We start from the raw sequence: 10,000 nt of genomic DNA, 5'->3' as shown, positions 1-10,000 counted from the left end.
TGCACGATATACGTTTATTTTTGTATCAAATTCAATAATTCCTGCATTTTTGTCTAGTGTATTTAAAGCTAGGAAACCATTCTGTGAGTCTCAGAAAATGACTCCTGAGCCTTAGCTCAACAAATATTCGGTGGCTACAAGAATTCCTGTCAACCTAGTTTGCGCATGGTTAGCTCCAGTCATGAACCCTGGTGCGGCAAAACATATTTTTATACACAACAATAGCACACCCTGCTTTGCTCCCAGGCCGCATGGATCCGTCAGTGTAGCATTCATATACACTGCACAGAGTTTCAAGATGCTCATTGGTAACTGCTGGTTCGTACTTCGTGAGTATAGCAGGGGGAGCAGCGTCCCATAAGGAGCAGTCGTATAGAATACACATAGATCCGACATCTTCCACGGTGGAACAGAAAGCTCATGCACGGTCTTATTTACGGTATGTTGACCTGGGATATGTGTTTAAATGCTACTCGTTGCCAAGAATTTGAGTACGAATTGGTGTTGTCATTCAAAGTTATAAAAAAAATGTGGCTGGATAAGACCGTAGATTATATCACGGTTTATGCTTTGCAGATAAGCACATCTGTCGGCGGAAAATTCCCTTGCACTGGGACTTTCCTCGGTTTTTCTTTGTCGGTAAATCATTAACTATAACCACTAAAAGACCCTTTTTATGGATGACCTCTCACTCTACGTATAAGCACCTTACGAACCATTTATTTGACAGTAAACATTGTCTATATGAAGTCATTATGCGTGATTTTTAATACGCACAAAGACGTCTCTTTCCCTGAGTTGTTTATCTCTTATTTTCATCAAAATTCCTCAGAGTAAAATCTAAGTCATATAATCAACTACATAACAATTAATAGTAAACACGCATACAAACACGCAGGAACGTAGTCGCGCAAGCACACACACACACACACACACACACACACACACACACACACACACACACACACACACACACACACACACACACACACACACACACAACCAATAATACTCACCATGCGTATCAGCTGTCGTCTGCTCTCGCCATGCCCTTTATCACCCCTCCCCCCCTTTTCATACCTCTCCAATCCCTCCCCCATCCCATTCTCACCCCCCCACCCCTTCTCCTTCAGCCTGGGCCGCATTCCTTCGACATAAAAAGGTCATGAGCGGTTAAATTCTGGGGTGAAATCCTTCTACTGCGGGCCATCTATAAAAATACAATCGTGATCCGACATGTTTGTTTTGTCGACAAATGAGACGGTGGTTGTTGGGTTGATGGTCAATTTAGTTATCATTATAATCTGTGTCAGATTTAAGGCTTACAAATGTACGTCATACTCTGTCCCTACTTACACTTGTATGCATGTGTTTACAATGTCTGAGTACTGCGGAGGTTCATTTTTGCATTTCTTTAGCGGTACTGTGTTCCGTTAACGCTACCAAAGTTTTCCAAGGAAACAAAATCAAATTCCCCGAAAACAGTCATCCGCAATTTTCTATTCGTTGATCCAAGGTGCTGCGACTCGATTTTGATAACAAACACAGGACTCCACTGGATTATTAACAATGTCATCATACTTCAATTTTTTTTTTTCAAAAATTTCATACCCCATTGGAGCATAAGAAAATTAAGATCAACGACAAGTACAGCATGTAACTAAATATCGTAAATCGCAATCTTAAACCAAATAAAAAGCAATGCACTTTTGACTGCATCACACGGCATTTTTAAAATGTCCGGAGTTAACCTACTTAAATCGCTCCAGGATATGGAAAATTCTTGCCCTTAAAACGAGAAACACACAAGTAGGGACTCGGGCGACAGCAGCAGGAGGAAAGATAAGGCTATCAACTACCGTCTAAGACTGACAGACGTACAAATTCCGTACGAATTACATCTTCACGTTCCAGTGCAGACAACATTTGACCAGGTGAGTTCCCCCACTTACCCATAGGTTGCGTGTGCTCCTGCTGATCCTGCTGAGCGTGTTCCGCAGCACCCCCACGAGGTGGATGTTCCTCGGCTGCAAGTACGGGTTGGTGGGCAGGTGCTCGAACTTGTCGTAGGCCTCTGCCGCCTCCAGGTCCTCCGACTTCGGGGAGGAAGGCAGCGAGGCGGGCAGCGACGCCGGCCGCTGCGGCTCCGCCTCCGTCTTGGCATCGCCGCCAACGTATCTCAAGAGGTCTGTGACGGAAGCGGACCGAGCTCGCGACGATATCCGCGACGCTTTCCGGGAGACCTGGCCGGCCCGGTGAAGACCGGCCGGCGATGTATTGGGCGTCACGAGCGACGGGACGAGATCGCTGGAGCCTTCCAACGAGCGCAGGGAGGCCGAGCTGAGGGACACCATGGAAGCATCACCTCGCCCCTTTTCGTCCAGCGGTTCAAGGTACGTTCGGCGTGTAAAGGAAGCAGCGGATTGTTGTTTGCCTTCAGTCCCGCGTTTTGCTGACGGAACCACAGTGAACCTGGTAATAACGCGCTCATTGCCCGTTCGTATTTCTTCCTGCACGGAAAACGGGCTCGTGTCCATATAGCTGTCGTCCTTTCTCTCATCTTGCAAAATATGAGGTGCAGTGACAGGACGCACCTGTAAGAGGTGGTTGCGGCCTGGCGCATCTCGCTCCCTGAGAAGAGCCCCTGCGCTGAGCGGCAGAACATCCTCTTCTACACTGGTGAACTCAGTCCTCAGAGACCAAGGCATCTGTTATACCCTTCGAAGCCTTCAATATTTTCAATTGTTTGTCTTATGATCACTTTTTACTTTTATTCGTTCGACGCTTACGTACGCGCAGAGCGAAGCAGGGAGCAGACACAGTGACACATCCCCAAGCTTCCCCAGCCAGCACACAGATCAAATCACGATGAACTGTCATATTTCAGTTTATATACAACCAATTTCTTATCACCTGAGCGTATGTTCTTCTAGATAAGAAGCACACTTTATTGTCACACATGAGATAAGGCGGTAATCTCGCGATTGTGGAGGATTAAAAATCTGGATAAGTATTGTGTCCACGTCTTAATAATTCACTTCGTCGGAAAGTTATTAAAATGTTCTTAGTTCTTTTTCCTTGCGTACATATGCTTTAAGAGCTGCCGGGACTCTACACGATCATCGGTCGTGATGAAACCATCAGGTAGCAACAGACACAAATACGTCCTCATATTATCTTAATCCTGATAGTTCTGAGAACGTATGCTTCATATTCTTCTAGCTGCTTTTCACGAGGATAACACCAAAGCTTACAACATTTACTTTCATCCCATAATTTTTTTCAGCAACAAATATTCGCATAATAACTTTCAAAATATCTCTCACATGTTCAATACAGAGGATATATTATCCATATCAGTCTTTATCCACATATACATAATGTATTGGGGAATGTGAACTTACCACGTTGCGGTTGTGGATATGAGTAAGAGAGAGAGAGTGAGCGTGAGAGAGAGAGAGAAAGAGAAAAGAGAGAGAGAGAGAGAGAGAGAGAGAGAGAGAGAGAGAGAGAGAGAGAGAGAGAGAGAGAGAGAGAGAGAGAGAGAGAGAGAGGGGGGGGGGGGGTAAGGGAAAGGACATCGAGACTTTTGGACTTTTGGTAATCTTAAAAGTAGATAGACTTTTATATGAGAGCGATAAGGATTAATTTCACAAGAGGATTGAACAGGTAACTGATACTGTATGAATATAACAAAATCTAAACTCTAAAAGTATAATCGTGTTTATATAACAAAATAAATATAATTCTACGAATAAAAAAAAATAATTCCCTCGATTCATTTTTTTCGTAATTCTATTTTTTTCTCTCTCTCTTTTCTGCTGCTAAAAAGGCCTGTGGGTAAACGCTGCTTGTTAAGACTTTCAAATGACAGCAAGCTAATCGAAAGTCATTCAGTGAAGAGATCACTGCGACGATAAATCAATATTCCAAGATAGGGTGAAAGACTGCCATATTCGCAGTAAATTTTACTTTGACCAGAATAAAAATGAAAGGATTCGGAATAGTCGAATCTAACTTTTCTGTAGAGTATCCATCTGCTAATCTGCATGTTAATAATAATCTGCATGTTAATCTGTATTTACTATCTGTTAATCTGCATGGAAAGATTCGGTATTTTGTGCAACTTTCGACTGATGTAACGTTACCATGATTTGCAATTAGATAAAAGGGGCAGTTGTGAAGGCCAATCATTTCAAGATCAAGGACAACGCAGAAAATACCTACTTAATCAGAAGAAAAAAAAGCCGATAGTGATAGCAGTGGTGATGACACTTGTTTGTGATGATAGTCAGACGTTACATACTTTATGGTGGTGATGTGGGTGCCATGACCGGCTGTATGAGGTAGTGTGAGAAATATTGTAAACCTAAGCTAGGGATGATGCTGGTATGTTGAAGGGAGACGTACAACTGTATAATTCCTTTTTTTTCATTTTCTTTCTTTTCTAAATTCAGTACTTTCACTACACGGGCGGTATTCTTTCTCTCCACACCCACAGACAAAACCCTCACAAACAGCAGCAGGGTATTTCACATTGCACAAAGTTCACTAAGACTTAAACCAAAGTAATCACGCATTTCACTGACCCGCAGTCTTGCCTCGGGCTCCGCATGCCACGCCAACAAAGCTCACAACAAACAATACGTCAATATCCCACCTCAAAATCCCCCAACTCACAAACTCCGTACCGCCAAAACCCAAACTAAATATATAAAATAGTTAAAAACCAAAATAACACATTAATCTTTGGAAAAAAAAACTTTTCTCTCCCTAATCGCGTACGTTGCCGACCCGTTGAACGACAGTCCACCAGAATTCGCACAACACTAAACCATAACCGGAGTCCAGTTCAGTCCGGATACACCTGGCCGGCCCTCCCGCGTTAGGGTTCTTGGCTGGCACCTGTGCTTCATCGATCCCATGCAAAACCCTAATTTTCTTCCGCGACAGGTAGCTCTGTTTGGGGAAGCTTAATTTTCTTCTCTCACTTTTTTAATGTTATATTTGTTTGTTTCTTTCATCTTTTCTCGTTCTTTCTCTCTTTCTCTATCTCATTCTTTCGTGCGTTCTTTTTCATTAATTCATTCGCTTTTCTTTCGTTCATTCGTTTTTCCTTTCGATCATTCGATTCACCCTTTCCTCCTTCCTTTCTTTCCTTTCCTTTGCCCGATTTGTGAGACAATCCTAATAGAAAAGGCTGGCCCAGAGAGACGGAGAGAGATCTTGAGTGACATCACAGGACATACATCAGCAGCTTCCTTCGCAGCACGTCGGAAAAAATATCAAGTTATTTCGTACCACACCCTCGCTTGTACCGTGCATCTAATAAACTTCGTAAAGATTATAAGTTACAGACTACTCGCAATGAATAGACAATTCAAATTATTTGCAGTAAATGACCAAATCCCACGAACACGATTTACAGTCACGGTTAGCATCAGCAACAAAATAATTACTTTAATAATGCATAATCTCTCTGCAGCATAGGTGTTACAGTGACCAAAATGTGGGACGCGCGACGTTGTCTTCGCTACCGTCAAAACAAGCGTCTTTTAATGCATCAGTTCGCACGGTAGCAACATATTAGTAAACAGTAAGTAAATCATTGAATAATAACAAGATCAACATACAATCCGTTTTAGCCACACCGAGCACAGTCTTCGATGACGTCATGAAACCGAGAGGATTTGTGAAGCATGCGCCATATTCAGCTCATGACGCATTTTTTCTATCAAATGTCAGTCTAACCCACAACAAAGTCTACATTTGACTATCCTAAACTGAAACGTCCTAAACCAGAAAGGCAGAAGTGGGTCAAAACAAACTAACTGAACTCTGTAGAGAGGAGGACATACCAGAAGTATGACCAGTTAAAGAAGTGAATCGTCAAAAAATCACTGAATATTGATCTCGGAGTCCCCGAGGCAGTTGAACGACGGACAGTCCTTTCTGGGTCGCTGTAGACTGTATTATACAAACACATACTTGAGTGTTTTTAAAGATAGTTCACGTGAATGCCTTTACCTTGTTATTTTTTCCAAGTTTTGGAAGAAAAAAAAACATATTTTCAGAAAATGGTGACCTCCTCCCCCCATGGCTACATCCAGGTAACATCGCCAGACATTATCAAACAATACTTTATAAATATTACACATGTGTCTTTACCTTTACATATGCACATAAGAACAAGATCACAAAAAAACTAACGAATTCATAGGCTCATGCATTTTCCTTCGAGGTGAAAACACACTCATAAATCAGGATATCGACTTAGAGGTCTTACCAAAATGCACCCACACCGTTCACCTAAATCATGCACTCTGAACACGTTCGCCACGTGCAAGAATCACGTCATGCAAGCATGCGTGTCAATGCAGTCTTTCAACACATGAAATCTATTATCAACCAAGAGCTGTTAGTCTTTACATGCTTAAGAAAAAAGAATCATGTAACCGGCAGAGCACGCAAAGGTGATAAAATGACACAGCAGCAGGTCCAACAAATCCAGTATTATTACCATTTCATCATCTATTAGGTCAAACAAACAACAAATCGTAAAATTAAGGTTACAAAAACGTCCAAAATAATATTTATTTTAACAAATTCTTCCCCGCATTAAGTCGTGTCATCGGCATAGTCCCGCAGCCGGCTGATTCTTGCAGTTAGGAAGTTCATAAGATTATTCAAGACTCCTTAAGAAATGGGTCTGTTGTCGTTGGAAGTCACGTGAGGTCACGCATAGAACGTTGCATCATCATGGTGGGAAGACAAGGTCAAGATTACAGGTCCAGGTCAGCAGGTCAAGGTCGAGGCTTTTGAGATCGTCCTTGGTGTGATCGTCGTCATTATGATGGTTGCGTCATCGCCATCACTTTCTTCATTTTGTCTTGCTTTTGTTTTAATGTATTGCCTGTCCGACAAACAAATCTATTATCGATGCCGCCAACACAATTTTGCAATCGTTAAATCACTCTAATGATAAATCCTGCGTCCTATCATAGTAACATTAACCGAAATAACACACTCGACCCTACAATCATTACCATTATAATCATTGTCATTATAACCATTACCTCAAAAGTCACCACTGACATCATAACTAACATCATTATCATCATCATCCATCATCTCGAAAACGAACCTAGCCACTGGGTGGGCAAACCAGCCCGTGTCAGTGCCGGTCCCAAGCCAGGGTAAATAGGGAGGGTTGGCATCAGGAAGGGCATCCGGCCATAAAAAAAAATACCTGCCAGAACCTGATCATAGCGACCCCAAATAAGAATGGGACAAAGCTACAACAGAAGAATAAGATCCATCATCTCGAAAATTATTAATATATCTTTTTTCTAATTCTTAAATATGGACTGGAATTTAGTCCAGAATCGAGGCTAATCTTAGACTATACTTAGAAACACGATATCTAGAAAGTCCTGTTTAATGCAATATTCACACGAATTAGATAGCTTTCTGACGTCATTAAAAGACTTTGTAAGGTCAAGGGGCGTCAAATGTCAAAATCGATGTCAGGTCGATGTTGGAAACCGACTCTCACAGCAACAAAAAAGAAAAAACAAAAAAATAACAAATAAAACATGAATTAGTAAAAGAGTACAGGATAACAACAACAGAAATCATATTACTACTACGTTCATAATGATCTTAACGATAATGGGAATGATGATAATGATAATAGTAACAGTGATAAAAGTAATAATAATAATAATAATAATAATAATAATAATAATAATAATAATAATAATAATAATAATAATAATAATAATAATAATAAAATAAAAATAATAATAATTATGATAATAATAATAGTAATAGTAGTAGTAATAGTACTAGTAATTATAATAATAGTAGTAGTAGTAGTAGTAGTAGTAGTATGGTAATAATAATAACCATAATAGTGATAACATTGATAGCAGTGATGATGATGATATGATGATGATGATGATGATGATGATGATTGATGATGATGATGATGATGATGATGATGATGATGATGATGAATGATGATGATGATGAATGATAATGATAATCATAATAATATTAACAATAATAATAATAATGATAATAATAATAACAACAATAGCAACAGCAACAGCAACAACAATAAAATAACAATAATAACAATAATAATAATAACAATAATAATAATAACAATGATAATAATAACAATAATAATAATAACAATAATAATAATAACAATAATAATAATAACAATGATAATAATAGCACTATGATAACAACAGCAACAACAACAACAAAACAACAACAACAACAACAACAACAATAATAATAATAATAATAATAATAATAATAATAAAAGTAAGAATAGCAGTAATGATAATGATCAGTTAATAATAAAAACAAGGATAACAAACAGCAGCAGCCGCAACAACTAAAAAAAAATCAACACTACTACTACTACTACTACTAATAATAATAATAATAATAATAATAAATAACAACCATAATGATAAAATTATAACAGTATTAATACCATTGCCACTAATAACATCATTATTACTATTACTATTATTTTCTGTATCATTATTGTCATTGTTATCTTCCTCATCATTGTCATTATTTTTATTATCATCATTATTATTATTACTATTATTATTATTATTATTATTATTATTATTATTATTATTATTATTATTATTATTATTATTATTATTATTATTATTATTATTATTATTATTATTATTATTATTATTATTATTATTATTATTATTATTATTATTATTATTACTATTATTATCATTATTATTATTATTATTATTATTATAATTATTATTATCATTATCATTATCATCATTATTATCATTACCATTATCATTACTAATTGTTATTATCATTATCATTATTATGAAGAAGGGAAAATGCATAGCAGAAATACTCATTCGCTCACAAAATTAATTCATATAATTGACAATAACACTTCACTTAAATAAGCTTCTATTTACCTTAATAAACTTTTTGAGAGATAATCACGACTGCAGAACCAGAACTACAACACTAAATCGATATCATTTATAATGACTTTCCTAAGAGTAATTTTTGCCTTAATATATATTATCCTTTTTATATCTTATCTGTTCCTCTATCCCACTTTTCTTCTCTTACACTTTCCTTTTCGCTTGTTCCTTCAAACTTTTTTCTTAGCAGATCCTAGTATACAAAAGTTAAGAGTGAATTGCGTTTAATATCATATTTTTATTGCTCTTTTCATCCACGCTTCAGGTGTTTTTTATCATCTCATATATATAATAAAAAGGAGAAACAAATAAAATCAATATTACCTTCAATGTCCACAATATACTTTAATATTACATCACACTCCTTCCTAAGTTGGTGATAGTTATCTTCAATTACATAAATTATTCGGCTAAGACGGGATAAATTTCAATCTCAGCTAATCCCAGTTTATCCATACTTAATAATTTAATGTTATCTAGTGTTATAGAAGTAGCTTTACTACTTAACAGTTACATTATAGCACCGACTAGTGGGTTATTCCACTTACACATATATAAAATATGACTCAGACTATATTGCGTCACCGTTTTAAGACTAAAACAGGTGTTGGTCTATATCTGCCCGTAAATTGTTTGTTTACATTCTGGAATCTGACATATCACTATGAATCTATATTTGTTACACGACGTAATATTTCCCTGTTATCATTAGTCAGAGAAATATCATTGTTTCTATATAGACTTCTTTATAGACTCACTCACCTGTTGACTTGATGATAGGAGAGTGGCTGATCACGCCGATAATCCTGCTGAGAGAGAAAAAATGTATCAGTGTAAGAACTTGGAGAATATCGATGATAAACACATAAATCCAATTACATAAAAAAAAATCTACAAGTAATTACCAAAGTCTTAGTTTTTCAAGTAAATGTATTCGCCAGGAGAGACATAACTACTTGATAATATCCCCATGTATTGATTAAAATAAATATTTCAGCAGCCATGCT

General features: G+C 37.5%; 1 long non-coding RNA gene across 1 annotated transcript in view; it reads right to left on the bottom strand.

The window, feature by feature from the left end:
• Positions 1 to 10,000, bottom strand: part of LOC119580884 — a 123,106-nt gene that overhangs the window by 21,248 nt on the left and 91,858 nt on the right. Inside the window, exon 2 of the long non-coding RNA XR_005229407.1 lies at positions 9,756 to 9,799. This is a non-coding gene — a long non-coding RNA (uncharacterized LOC119580884). The remainder of the gene's footprint in view (positions 1 to 9,755; positions 9,800 to 10,000) is intronic.

The sequence above is a fragment of the Penaeus monodon genome, chromosome 14, assembly GCF_015228065.2.
Source record: "Penaeus monodon isolate SGIC_2016 chromosome 14, NSTDA_Pmon_1, whole genome shotgun sequence".
NCBI lineage: Eukaryota > Metazoa > Arthropoda > Malacostraca > Decapoda > Penaeidae > Penaeus > Penaeus monodon.
The sequence above is the reverse complement of the archived record's forward strand: the minus strand, read 5'-3'. Positions and strand labels throughout refer to the sequence as shown.